Source organism: Sander lucioperca, chromosome 4 (genome assembly GCF_008315115.2).
Source record: "Sander lucioperca isolate FBNREF2018 chromosome 4, SLUC_FBN_1.2, whole genome shotgun sequence".
In the NCBI taxonomy this organism is placed as follows: domain Eukaryota; kingdom Metazoa; phylum Chordata; class Actinopteri; order Perciformes; family Percidae; genus Sander; species Sander lucioperca.
The window spans coordinates 41,517,928-41,533,408 of NC_050176.1; the positions used below are offsets into that span (position 1 = coordinate 41,517,928).

The 15,481-nt window shown below is 41.7% G+C and overlaps 1 long non-coding RNA gene across 1 annotated transcript in view; it reads left to right on the top strand.

Moving 5' to 3' along the window:
- Positions 1 to 14,991: 14,991 nt before the first annotated feature.
- LOC116048166 overlaps positions 14,992 to 15,481 on the top strand; it is a 6,853-nt gene continuing 6,363 nt past the window's right edge. Inside the window, exon 1 of the long non-coding RNA XR_004104567.2 lies at positions 14,992 to 15,002. This is a non-coding gene — a long non-coding RNA (uncharacterized LOC116048166). The remainder of the gene's footprint in view (positions 15,003 to 15,481) is intronic.

A 15,481-nucleotide genomic window follows, 5' to 3' on the forward strand; every position in this document is an offset into this window, starting at 1 on the left:
CTTAATAAGGTTCCTGTAGTCTGCAATAAGAAAGATTGTTTAGATGTGTATTTGACCTTAAAATTCACTGCTCCTTTAATAGGATTGAACCCTCAACATCAAATCTTCATTATGTACAGCACCTTAGCTTGCTGAGGGAAGAACATAGTGGTTCAAAATTGTATTTATAGTTTACATTACTGACGACAAAAGATGGAAAAATTCAAGATTGAAGTTCAGATCAAGACAGATCATGAAGTATCTGTTGAATCAGCAGCTCATCTTGGGGAGCTGAACCTGAACCTAGGAATATATGTGTTTGTTCTATCATTTGTTGTTTACACAATCAAACTGACACAGACCCCTAATCATAAAGTCATAGAGTATGTCAAAAAAAGTCATAGTATAGTATGTCGAAAAAAGTCAAACAGTCATAGTATAGTATGTTGACAAAAGTAAAAAAAAGTCATAGTACAGCATGTCGAAAAAAGTAGTAGTAGTATAGTATTTCGGAAAAAAGTCATAGTATAATACGTAGAAAAAAGTCAAAGTCGTAACACTTTACAATAAGGTACACAAAAAAATAGGTAGTTAATGATTAGTTACTGTATTTGAAAGAGCAACGAATGATTAGTTTGTTTTTCAGAAGGGCAGTTACTGTTGTAACTAATCATTTGTTACTCTTTCAAAAAACAGTAACTGCCCTTCTGAAAAACAGTAACTAATCATTCGTTACTCTTTCAAAAACTAACTAATCATTAACTACCTATTTTTTTGTGTACCTTATTGTAAAGTGTTACCGTATAGGTAAATATGTCGAAAAAAATACAAAAGATTGTTTGGCTGTGTATTTGACGTTCAGTGTTGGACCTTAGAATTCACTGCTCCTTTAAAAGGATTGAACCCTCAACATCAAATCTATTTTATAATTAATTATCTACAGCAGGGATCTTCAACAGGGGGCCCTCAGAGTCAGTCCAGGGGGCCTCCAAATTATTGTTAATTTTTGAACGTTTTTTCAAAAATGTAAAAAGTCTTAACATAAATCCAACATATTATTAGCAAATATAAATCGCCACTGCTTACTGGTCTATAGTCAAGGTAGTCACTAAGGCCATCCACAGATGTATGTTTTAACATTAAAACATGATTTATAAAATCATGCCAGCAATTATTAGGTTATTTTAATAGCTTAGTATTCTATGCAAAAAGGTAGGTGTGAAGGCTTTAGGCCACCCTACAAATTATTGTATATGCACCTTCATTTTATACAATATATGTAGTAGGGGGTACCTTGCTACATGTCTCTTTCAGTTAAGGGGTCCTTGGCTTAAAAAAATGTTGGAGACCCCTGATCTACAGCACCTTATCTTGCTGTACCTTGTATCAGTTGAGTCAGCAGCTCAGTTCTAATCCTGAAGTTAGTAATTTACTTGTTTGTTCTATCGTTTGTTATTACACCGGCAAACTGACGCAGACACCCAATCATAAAGTCTTAGTATAGTATGTCGAAAAAAGTCGTAAAAAGTCACAGTATAGAATTTCATAAAATTTAAATTAATTTATAAATTGTTGAAACCAGACATGAGATTTCTGGTTTTTCGAGTCGGATCAGCCAACCAGGCGGAGAGTTTCTTCAACCACAAACAAGCTTGTTAATGTGTAACAAGAACTCTGAAACTATCTTAATAAGGTTCCTATGGCTTATAACACAAAATTGTTTAATTATTAACAATTACTTAATTACTTTTTTGACACACCAGCCCTGCATTTGACATACGCCCCTACCTTGTACTAATATTACTGCAATAATATTTGAATCACACATATATACGTAAATTTAATGTTGTAAACAAATCCTTTTAAAAGGGGTTGAATCACATCATTACAGCGATTTCAAAATAGTTTCCAGGTGCGAAGGATTCATTTGTTGAGATTAAAGAAGAAGTCATGAAACTTTAAATAATGATGCGGATTTTATCATTTTTGTCAATACAAAAAAGCGAAATAGTAATTTTTTAAAAGTCATTATGAGAGCAAAAAGATGCTGCTATGATTCAATCAAAATACATTTTTCATTATCAAACACATCTGTAAAGGCTGCTTTCTACATTTCACTGCAGTTGACATTAAACTATAATATAAAGTTATGAAATTGTCACTTTTCTGAAAATTCTGACATGTTGAGTTTTTGCTTCAAGTCATATACATGCCGGGATGCTAAGCTATAAACAGCTAGCCACTTTTATTTTTAAATTCCAAAAACATCAGAATCACCCCAACAAATAAAGCAATGCAGAATAGAAGAACCCCGAAAGCAGAAATAGTCAGCAGCAGAATTAGATGCAACTAAATTTCCCCCTTCCGTTCATTTCGACGCTCGGTGAAAAGGAAGTAGTGACGACCATAAAATGTCTCGTTTCAGTCTAAATTAATCATGTCACAGTTGAAACACACAGTTGATGGTTGAACAGATTTACCGAGAGCAGCATTGCTAAAGAAGAAACCACCTGAAGGGTTTGTAGTCGTGCTGTTTTTCCCGCTTTGATTCCCTTCAAAAATTGTACTTCTAGCTAGCATGTTGTCAGAAAATTAGCAGGCTGCCCTATACATTCTTCTGTAAAAACCTTGTTAAATGGTGAAAAGTAATAATTTAGTAACCCTACTATGATAAACATCTGGTAGTGTAGTTTAGCCAGTTAGCTGTACTCTAAATCTAAGATGTACACAAAAGGAACCGTTAGCATAATTAGCCAGTTGGCTTTTTCCCGCTCATTTCTCCTGGACAGTTTTAGCCTTTCTCCATCTAATGGTGCTTACCCACCGCTAGTACCAGCTCGACTCGACTCGACCGCGGTGTCCCGTCCTCCTTTTTCCATTGCAGATTTAGTACCGCCTCATGCGTGAGGCAAGCGTGGCTGGTCGTCATTGCAACGGCACAGGAAACTGCCGTGACCTAACGCGACGCACACACAGAACGTGGAAGATGTGTTTTTTTTTTTTTTATTCTCGGCATGGGGCTGTTTGCCAGAAGACACATTTAGTTTCTGAAGAAGCTGGAGGCAGCAAAAAAAAAACACAGCTGGCTAAACTGTTTAAAAATGGCGGGTTTGTTCAGCAATAATGACACATTGATTAGTGACAATTCTCCCCAACCAATCAGTAGTCTACAGGTTTTCATGTCACCTTTTGGTATCGCCTTAACTCGCTTGGATCCTCGACTGAGGTGATACTAAATAAAGTACCTGTTGGCAGGTACCAGGGACTTTTTATCATAACAGAAAACCAAAGAAGGAGTAGAGTCGAGGCGAGTCAAGCAGGTACCATGTAATGGAAAAATGCCATTAGTTACTGATGCATTATTTGTACCGCATATCATAAAATGTTATACATTTATTCATTATTACAAAAATGACTTGATTCATATCCTAAACATACTTGTTAGCTAGTGCTAGTTTTTGGCTAGTGAGCTCTCAACCTGTGGTTAGCTACAGGGCTGTCACCTATTTGAATAAAATTATTTATAGTATAGTACGTCGAAAAAAGTCTCATAGTCATAGTATAGGTAATTCGGAAAAAAATAAATAATATAAAAGTCAATATAATGTTTACTCAGGAAGTCAGTATTGTTTGAACATAGGAAAAATTTAATAGATTTGCAATCTGTCCAACTTTAAAACTAGGTACGTTATCTACGTATGTTCGCTAAATGTTAGCCTAAAATGGAGAAAACAAGCTATCAGAACAAATTAAAACACCAAACCATCTGTGAAGTAATGCTCGAAAGCATTTTGGATTGTAAACCACAGTAAAGCTGTTGTCGGTGTAAAATGCAACTATGTTTAAGTAATGTTAGCTCATCATCAGGTAAGAAACCATGAATGAAAATATGTTAATTCTACAGTGTGGTTTAGTATTAGGTTAACTGGGCGTTCATACAAATTTTACTGAATTATGCTCATTTCCTTTTATGGCTGCAGCTTGGGTTAAGACCCAAAGTGAGACAATAAAGTTCATCTTGATCTTGATTCTCATTTTTTTAAACAACAAAAGTGACAGACCTGTTTAGCTTAGCATCAGCTGTTACCTAACAAACATAAGCACATTTATACATAAACTGTGGTGCGGGCAGTTAACTAAAACAGCGCTGAACCAGGGAATACAAATGCATGAATACATATACAAATGAAATGAATTAGCCCGCCAGATAACATAAGCAAAAAGTTTCTGCCATCATGGTAGCATGATACATACCATGCTAATTTACAACTAAACTAATGTAATTTCTAGAATTGTATACATCGCACAATCACAGCGTTTACGTTTTGTTATAATTGTGGGTTTTATCGGCAGTCCCAATCTGTTAGAGAGGAGTAACGGGGCTGTGACACCGTGTGAATAGAGATCAGTAGCATTAGCAGTTGGCTCTAACTGGCTTTACGCTAACAGGTATACTATAACAAAAACTGATGCTCAGCTAGCTAGCTAGCTAGGAAGCTGTACGGTGCAGATTTTTTAAATAAGTTCCCAGAACTTTATTTAAACAATTTTTGTAGCAGAACTGACTTTTCAACGAAATGTCGTAACTGCTCGTCAACATAGCAACATGGCAAAGTAAAGCAAAAACGGATTGTAAAATCTGAATACACCTCAAGTACAGATATCCAGAACCTTCTTTAATGTGTTGGTGAGTACCCGTCATGTAGCCATCCCGTTAATCAATACAAATATTCGGTCACACTTTATATTAAGTCAGTAGTTTATTTTTGGTTTTCACGTTTTACAGCAGGTGGATATGGTTAACAAAGGCTAGGTTTCCTTGATGGATGTCACTATGAAACTTTGTTATTGTTGTATTTGGTTATAAAAAAAGGACTGAAGATTGCCATCTACATTCTCATGGTTAGTTTTTAACCAGCATTATTTGTTGCATAAACTACGGCAAAAGTTGAGCTAAAGCTAGCTAACACTAACCCTAACCCCTCGCTAACTGTTAAGGTTAGGGTTAGCTAGCTTTAGCTCAACTTTTGCCGTAGTTATTGTAACTAGGTAACTGTTAGGGTTAGTGTTAGCTAGCTTTAGCTCAACTTTTGTCGTTATTGTAACTAGCTAACTGTTAGGGTTAGGGTTAGCTAGCTTTAGCTCAACTTTTGCCGTTGTTTATATAACTAGCTAACTGTTACTGCCAACACTAAGGGTAAGGGTTAGGGTTAGGGCTTGTACCTTTGACTTTTTTTGCTAACTTTATTTGTTGTTAACTTTTGATCTGACAGAAGAATGTGAGGCAGCAGTTGGCGTCCTGTCAGAGTTTAATCAGCAGCTGGTTTGGACTCTTCTGAGACTCAAACAGCGCTGGAAGAAATATTCAGATCCTTTACTGCACTAAAAGTACTAATACCACACTGTAAAAATACTCTGTTACAAGTTAAAGTCCTGCATTGACAATGTCCCTCCAGTAAAAGTCTTTAAGTATCATCAGGAAAATTATTAAATGTAAAGAACAATCCTCCCATTTTAGAAAATGTAAAGGATCCAAATGGTGTTTAATGGTCTAATCATCTCAGCTGGACTTGTAGGCATTATATTGTTGGCTAGTTTAATTTCTAATAAAACATCAGCTTTTATAAACTACATGTCTTTAGTGTGCAGAAATCTTAATGTGTAAAGTAACTAGTAACTAAAGCTGTAACAGATGAATGTAGTGGAGTAAAAAGTACAATATTTCTCTCTGAAATGTAGCGCAGTAGAAGTAGAAAGTGGCATGAAAAGAAAAGGCTCAAGTAAAGTACAAGTACCTCAACATTTGTACAAGTACAGTACTTGAGTTAATGTACTTTGTTACTGCTCAAACATATGGATCTGGAAACCCGAAAGACAGAAACCGAGTCCAAACAGTTTGTCTTTGGATTAGAGTGATACAAGCCACAGTCATTACAGTCTATTTGAGCCGAAACAGATGTATGTTTGAAGAGAGGGTTGTGAAGCTGGTGGTCCAAGTCTGGGTGTAATCCGGATTAATCTGGAGGTCTCGATCTCTGTGGTTCGTCCTCTGGCTTCACTCTGTTTTGTGGTTCCTGGGTTTTAGTTCGTTGCTGGGGCAAAGATCCAACACACAGGTCTTCCTTTTCTCTGTCTTCCATATCTAATGAGCAGATCCTCTCCGTCAACAACTCAGGTGAAGTGGGGCATCCGGCTGCAGGTTCTGGAAGAGAGGGAATGTTGTCTTTCACTCGGAAGGGTTTCTTTTTTGGTTCAGTTTCACTGAACAGAGAAAAGACAGGGCCTGGCCCGGGGTGTAGAATGGGCAAAAGCTAGGGGTGCCAGCAGAAAAATGATTAAAGAAAAGTTAACGATAACAAGAAAGATACGTCAGCAAAGAATTGATCAAACGTCAGTAAAAGCGTCAAAAACGGCAGAGAAAAGGGCGACAAAAAGGGCTGCAAAAAGGCCGAAAAAAATGTTGAGGGCCCAGGTCGAAAAATACCGAAGTTACTCTTTAATTTTGACGGTCTAGTTTTTGAAATTAATTACGAATGAGGAATAAAATAAGGGCAACAACATCACAAACAGATTGAATGAAACCTTGTCTGGTAATAATATTTATAATATTTACTGAGACTTATCTAACTCCAGCCTGGACTCCCTACAGAAATAATTGATCCATTTTATCATCATTATTATTCCAGAATAAACTGCAGCTCAGTTCATCGAGTCGTAACCTGTTTCTGTCTCCTCCTCTCTAACCCCGTCCTGAGTTTTTCGTTGATGGTGGGGTTCAGCATTCCTCCGTGCAACATAAGCCATATTTACCGCTTACGTGGCCTTTGCTACTTTTGTGCGCTTCATCCTTTTCCTCCGCATGAGGGTCACCTGAGGCCTCTTCAACCCTGCGATCAGCAGCAGCAACCTGGGCCGCGACTTGGTGAGCCAGCTTCTCAGTAGCGTCCCCTTGGGAAACCTGCATGAACAACAAACAGTCCATTAAAATACTGTCTGTCTATCGTTGAAAACCTAGAAGGAACAACAGCAGACCGTTAAGGCCACAAAGAGGGGTTTCATACTGTCTGGTCTTTGCTTCAAAGCACAGAAGTCAATTCTAGATCTGTGTTCCGATCAACAGTGTGCATAAACAGTTCCCTGCTTCCTGTTCAGGGAATGGGGGTCATGAGGGAACATCTCTGGACAAAATTCCTTCATTCGGAACACCCTGCCACATCACCAACACAGATATCACTTCCTCTATGCCAAGGCCGCCCAATTCGGGGCCTGCGGGCCGTCCTAACCTAGCCTGGGAAAACCCTGACGAACTTCCACGTCTTTTGCACGTCAGTCTGGCCAAGAGCCCATTCAAGCCCATTTCCAAACGAGGCACCAATCACAATTGTTGAGCCATTCAACATGACGGCCACCGAAGCGCAGCAACAACGGTTGATGCTGTTGTCGCTGCTACGTCACCTGGATCGTTGGTCTGATTGGTTGAAGGACTATCCAATGCGCCCAGAGGCATTTGAGCGGCGTCCGTTGGTGACGCCCCTTTGGGGCTGTGAATGAACCTTCCCCAGACCCACTCTCAGTTACAACTGAGAAGGGTCTGGTGTCAACCAGGCTAGTCCTAAGCCCTAACCTTATGCTCATTTGCCGTACATTTTATGCAGCTAAAAAATTACTTAATCTGAGTTTTACAGCAATGTAAAGCACAGTTATATCCAGATACATTTTGGCACTTCATATGAAAGAATTCAGGCACCTCTGCTCCTTGGCACCTTGGATACGTTGCTGCTACTGTGGAGATGTTACTCACAGGAAACTATAGGCCATTGGAACGCACCCTAATTCTACCTAACATCACGCTGTACTTCATAAAATACAAATCTTCAGAAGATGAAACCAAAATGATTAGTTTCTGTCAGGAGCGGAGCTTCTGGGTCTCCAGCCCCAAATGTTTCCTCCAAAGCTCCGAATCTTTGAGGGTTTTAACATAAATTCAACTTGGTGTCATTTCTCCTCAGTCTCTCTGACTGGACTGGCAGATCTACGTAGCAACCCTACCTATGTTATGGGACTCATAGACACGGAAATATCAGACAATTTCTACACTGTCAGAAATAATGTGCAAAATGTGTACCTTAAGGGGTCCAACAGCTCGTCACTGGGGCGGTACCCTCGAAGGTACACCAATTGTACCCCTTTACAAGGGTACATACTTGCTTCTTACAGTTTGTACCCTTTGGGAGCAAATGTGTACCCCTGGGTACAATAATGGACCTAATGCTCTAGGACTATGAATTTGAGAACTTCATAATTTCCTTGACAGCCCTGAGGCACTAGCCATCCCATCCCCCAACATAATTTTGGTCACACCATGGGTCACACACTGACATCTTTCTTATTGTATCCCTATATGTTCGAAAAATGGTAGAGCCATGGACCCTTTCACACGTTTGTACCCTTTCAACCTAGAAAAAGTACAAATGTGTACCTTATGGATCAACTATGACCCTTCGGGGGTACATCACCAGCAGTTGTTCCTCAGAGAACATAAATGGACCTCAACCGTACCTTTATTTCTGACAGTGTACCTATGTTATGGGATTTATAGAAACAGACACATCGGACAGTTTCTGCCTCTCTGTCTTGATAAAGACAGTTGGAGAACAGTTAGAAACAAAATAGGATGAAAAACACAACCAAAAATTCAGAAAAAGCAATACAAGCAAGAAAACGTTGAAAGAAGTGTCAAAAGTGACAAAATGCCAGAAGGGGTTTTATAAATTGTTTCAGGGTATGTATTATTTATTTGTGAAAGTCTGTAAGTGCGCCGCACGCTACAGGTGCCATAATCTTACATGAGCCTGATTTTTGCAATTATAAAGCACATAACGTCCCCGTCTGAAATTGGGCACGTAAGGTACAGAAGTGCCACGGCCGAATTGTTGTCCCAGTACGCCCCTGCATGCATTCTGATAAAGACCTAAACAGTTACAGGCTTCAGGCTAAATTACCTCTGTCCTTGTGCATCCTGGATCTTCACAATCCTACCTACGGCACCTTTAATAAACTCTGGGGCTGCAACTAACTCGATTAATTAGTTGTTTGGTCTCTAAAATGTCAGAAAATGGTGAAAAACGTGGCTCAGTGTTTCCCAAAAAGCCCAAGATGACGTCCTCAAATGTCTTGTTTTGTCCACAACTCAAGGATCTTCAGTTTACTGTCCCAGCTCTAACAAACTCAACCAGATCAACGCTGATACAGACAAACAACTGACGTCACTAAAATCACTAGTTAAAGATCTGACACATGACTCATCACTTTTAGACGCCTGTACGTCACAATGTTTACGGGTAAACGGCTAAAATGTTGACCTAAATGCCTGCTCAGCGTTAGAACCTGGAAACCATCTGCAGAAAAAACTACAGAATCATCAGGAACACACAGAAGCTGCACGGATGCAGAATTATACGGAATTTAAAACATTTTACAATAAAAATAAGGATGTTACCACATCTCCACGCAGAGCAGGAAAACAGTCTGCTAAATTCTGCACATTTATACGCTGGATAAACACTGAAAACTGTATAAAAAAAATAAAAATAAACTTAAAGGTGCTCTAAGCGATGTAACACGTTTTTTAGGCTACAACATTTTTGTCACATCTCCTCACTATCTACTAGCTGCCTGTCCCCTGAACACACTGTAAAAAAACACGGTCTCTGTAGACAGCCCAGGCTCCACAAACAGCAACAAAATCAAACTGGCCAACCTGCACCACCAAACATAACAAACAGTCTTCCAGCCAATAACCGACCAGAAGGATTTGGGGGTGGGGGTTGGGGGATTAGTGCGCGGAATCACGGAAGGGAGGGGGAGAGGACGGGATGTGGAGGAGGGAGGGGTGAGCTAGCCTCGTTTTGTTTAAAAATACTTCAAACGTCAACAAGAAGTAACGTCACCCAACATCGCTTAGAGCCCCTTTAAGTTAATATTGGGGGGAGGAAAAGCATTTGTAATGCAAAGAATAACGCACATGAACAGAACCAACCAGGCTAAACTACAGGACCAGAACCAACCAGGCTATACTACAGGACCAGAACCAACCAGACTATACTACAGGACCAGAACCAACCAGGCTAAACTACAGGACCAGAACCAACCAGACTAAACTACAGGACCAGAACCAACCAGGCTATACTACAGGACCAGGACCAACCAGACTATACTACAGGACCAGGACCAACCAGGCTAAACTACAGGACCAGAACCAACCAGGCTAACCTACAGGACCAGAACCAACCAGACTAAACTACAGGACCAGAACCAACCAGGCTAACCTACAGGACCAGAACCAACCAGGCTAACCTACAGGACCAGAACCAACCAGACTAAACTACAGGACCAGAACCAACCAGACTATACTACAGGACCAGAACCAAACAGGCTAAACTACAGGACCAGAACCAACCAGGCTAACCTACAGGACCAGACCACCAGCTAAACTACAGGCCAAACCACCGACTATACTACAGGACCAGAACCAACCAGGCAATACTACAGGACCAGGACCAACCAGATTATACTACAGGACCAGAACCAACCAGGCTAAACTACAGGACCAGAACCAACCAGGCTATACTACAGGACCAGAACCAAACAGGCTAAACTACATGACCAGAACCAACCAGGCTAAACTACAGGACCAGAACCAACCAGGCTATACTACAGGACCAGAACCAAACAGGCTAAACTACAGGACCAGAACCAACCAGACTATACTACAGGACCAGAACCAACCAGGCTATACTACAGGACCAGGACCAACCAGATTATACTACAGGACCAGAACTACAACCTACAACCTAGAACTACGACCAGAACTACTACAACCAGGCTAAACTACAGGACCAGAACCAACCAGACTATACTACAGGACCAGAACCAACCAGGCTATACTACAGGACCAGGACCAACCAGATTATACTACAGGACCAGAACCAACCAGGCTAAACTACAGGACCAGAACCAACCAGGCTATACTACAGGACCAGAACCAAACAGGCTAAACTACATGACCAGAACCAACCAGGCTAAACTACAGGACCAGAACCAACCAGGCTATACTACAGGACCAGAACCAAACAGGCTAAACTACAGGACCAGAACCAACCAGACTATACTACAGGACCAGAACCAACCAGGCTATACTACAGGACCAGGACCAACCAGATTATACTACAGGACCAGAACCAACCAGGCTAAACTACAGGACCAGAACCAACCAGGCTATACTACAGGACCAGAACCAAACAGGCTAAACTACATGACCAGAACCAACCAGGCTAATCTACAGGACCAGAACCAACCAGGCTATACTACAGGACCAGAACCAAACAGGCTAAACTACAGGACCAGAACCAACCAGGCTAACCTACAGGACCAGAACCAACCAGTCTATACTACAGGACCAGAACCAAACAGGCTAAACTACAGGACCAGAACCAACCAGACTCTACTACAGGACCAGAACCAACCAGGCTATACTACAGGACCAGGACCAACCAGTCTATACTACAGGACCAGAACCAAACAGGCTAATCTACAGGACCAGAACCAACCAGACTAAACTACAGGACCAGAACCAACCAGACTAAACTACATGAACAGACCCAAACAGACTAAACAGAACCATCGAATCGGGACAAAAGCATATCGTCCCAGCAGTCAGGGTTTTAGGACTTTAAGATATCAGCAAATATTTCATCGTTGTCCAAAGAATGGATATACATATAGGAACATCGTATCGTGATAAAACCTTTGATTTCACCACTACTAAATATAGCGATGTACATTCTCTCTGTGACGTTCTGCATCCGTTCAAAACCTCTAAGAAAGTTAAGAAAGCTGAGTTTGTCCAAACGTCCGGTTTCCATTCAGATCGCAATAAATGAAAATCGCAATACAAATCCAATCGGCATCCATGTATGGTGAAAGAATCGAATCAGGACAGAAGCATATCGTCCCAACCCTGAGGGTTTTAAGAATTTAAGATATCAGCAAATATGATTTCCCCGCCATCATATGGTTTCGGTGCAGCACCTAAAGCCGAATGAAAGAAACTAAAAGACTTTACTCAGATCTAATGGTTGTGGTGGGACTTCTTTAGCTTTTCTTAGTTCTTACAGTTTTGTCTTTAAGCTTTTTGAGAGTTATTTATTCATCCGCTGTAGCTTTTCCAACGTTTCAGACACAGATACGGTGAAAATAACGGTCCAAAATGATGTGAAAAAGAGACGCAAAACTACCACAAAGAGACAAACAAACTACAAAGAGACGCCAAATGACCTCAAAGACCCAAAACAACCCCGATGGAAACACAAAGGACCACAAAGAAACACAGCGTGACTACAAAAAGATGCCAAATCGCACAAGAGACAAAGTCCCACAAACAGACTTAAAATGTACAGGGAATTTGCATTTCTTTTATCGAAAAACTTAACATTTTCTTGACGTAGGACACCTAAACCCACTGCCCCTAAGTCTTCCACAGAGCCAGGGAAAACTCTGTAAATATATACATCTTCTCTGTGAAGTTGTGCATCCGTTCAAAGCCTCGAAGAAAGAAAGAAAGGTAAAGAAAGTTCTGTTTGTCCAAAACGTCTTCTATCTTCTATGGGTTTCCATTCAGAGCCTGGATTAGTAAAAGCAGGACAGTACCTCACCCAGTAACACTCCTCACCGAAGCACCATAGCAACACGTTTTCACCTCCTTCAGACGCTTCACATTCTCCACAAACGGCGGCAGCTGCAACCTTTATGTGTTTATACACAGGAGTTGTGTGACCTGCTGAGCGCGATGGAAAAAAACCCCACAACCTTTGTGCTGTCGGAGCACACTGAAACCAGCCAGAGAGAAATCTAGCAACGTGTAGACGCGCGGATGGGCCTTGCTGACGCCATTGTTGTGGCCCCGCGGCCGGGGCTCGCTGTTAAATGTACCGAGAGGAACATTGTTTGTGTAGCTGAACCCTGCCCCCCCACCCCCCCCACCCCTGGCCCTCATCCTGTCCATTATCCACACGCCATTATCTCCGTTTGAGCTTTATCTCTTCCTCAACAGATCCTGCAGGTTTCAGATGGCTCAGTGGTGTTTTAAGCCCCCAATTTCTCCTTCCAGGCAGCGCTGCGACCGTTGACTTCAAGGCACCTAACCCTAACCATTGCCTAATCCTAGTGCCTTCATGCCTGGAAGGAGACGTTGGGGGCTTAAAACACCGATAAACTTTCAGATGCATCTTCACCACGGCCTGTAGTTTCACACACCGTCTCTTTACGACTCCATTTGTTCGGTACGTCTGTTGTACATCCTCGTCGTCATCAGCAACAGTCCGCTTTTAATTACTTCTTTTACTTTGTTTTTTGAATCACCCTCATCTTTTCGTTGCTTGTTTTCAGAGTCTTCACCGATGTGCCGCCACAATTTTGAGTAGAAATCCAAGGAAAATGCCGGCAAACAAACAACTAATTAATCACTCAATTCCCGTTGGCTCCCGGCCAACGTGGCAGGTAGATTTCAGACATTTTCACCCCCCCTTTGGCGCGTGGTCAGGTGTTAATTTCAGGCCCTGATTTCTTCACTTTTAAATTGATTTCCTCTCCCCCCTAATGTCACGATCAGCGGCCATCTTTAGTCCTTTCTTGTTTCCTTTTGTATCGTGTTTGTCCTGGTCATCTTCCAACAAAAGCCCTTTCAGTACCTTACCTTTTTGTTTTAAATCACATCACAGCTGCTGTTTCTCGTAAGTTTCTCTAAAGCCAACCCAAGTTGTTTTTCCCTTCCTAACCCCTAACCCACAGCGGACATCTTTGTGGTTTTCTGTTACTGACCGCTCGCCGCCGTCCTGAGAGTCAGAGGAGCCCGGTAGCTTTGACATTGTCCCAGTCCGTGCGGCCTGTAGCAGCTCCCTCCTAATATCTGAGTCAACCTAACAAACACGCTGGCAGACCATCGCCAGCAACGTCACAAACAAACTCTCCCTTTCTGTCCGCTTCAGTGTGAAAAGAGCCATTCATCCCAAAACGTAATAATCCAAGCGACAAAGTTTATGACCACAAACACACATCAGAGAATAGAGGAACTACTAAGTTGTTTCTTACCAGAGCAAACGTTTGACAGCAGACTTTACACACTCAAAAATGGAGGTACGAGACAATTGTTCTGTACTTACAGGAGCGCGTTTTAACACGTTCCCTTCAGAGTACAGTATTGTTTTTTTAAGAGGCCAGAATTGGACCGTTTGGCTTATTTAAGGGTACGAAATGAAAGAGAAGGGTACACGATTGTCTTTCAAAAGGGCTCCCTTATAGGCACACGACGGAACTTCTATTTCTGAGTGTGTACAGCACCTACAAACCGGAAAACACTTGCCTTAAATTCATCAAGAGTCCAAAGTTCTCACTGTGAGGCTCTGAAATATATCGAGTCAACACTTTACACAAGCGGAAGATGGAGTCCCGGGCGATGTTATCCACATCCACGCGCTCCATCACCCCCCCCCACTCTTCGCCTCGGCACACAACTTAGCAGTCCTCTAAACCTCCGCTCCCTACCGCTCGCCGCACACGGAACACAACAGAAAGCAGTGCTTACCAATTGACCCCACACATTTGTTAGGTTATGCCCCCGGCGTCCTTGCAGAGGCACATATATGATCCCAGCTGCACTTTTTTGCCTCTCGCACTAGAAGCTTCAGCCAGGATGCAAAAACAAATCTGCTAAATAATAGGAGGCCATGAAGCTGCCGAGGGAGGGGGGGCCTTTAAAAAGGAGGGTCCACTCAGCACTTCTGGCTGATCCCAGGACCGCGCAGCCAATCGGGGAGCGGACTGCACCTGTTGCCATGACGCCCAGTGCCGGCCGGTATAAAAAGCTGTGTGAGTGTTCGCTCAAGTGTCGCTGAGGCTGCAGAGAGAGCTGAGCGTTCAAAACACACACACACACACACACACACACACACACACATTTCCTCTGTGTAGTTCTGCATCCCTTAAAAACTGACTTAATGGATTAGGTTAGGTGTCTAAAATGTTTTTTTTTCCGAAGTTTTGTCGTTTTTGTCAGATGTTTTTGTCGCTTTGATTCGACACTTTAGTCGCTTTTTGTAACATTTGCTGCTACTCCCGACATTTTTGTCGCTACATCTCCAGGCTTCACTGGTTACCAGTCCAGTATAGAATTCACTTTAAAATCCTGGTCTTTACTTTTAGAGCCCTGCACGGTCCAGTTCCTCCCTACATCTCTGACTTGATTCAGCTTCACACTCCCACCTGTAGTCTGAGGTCATTAGGTCAGAGGCTGTTAGTGGTTCCCCGCACTCAGTTTAAAACTAGAAGGGACCAATCACTCCCAGCAGTGGGCTGGGGAATGACTGGCCTCCCTCTCTACGTTGTGTGAATTCTGTCAAATCTTTTAAAAAGCAATTGAAGACTCTGCTATTCCAACACATTCTCA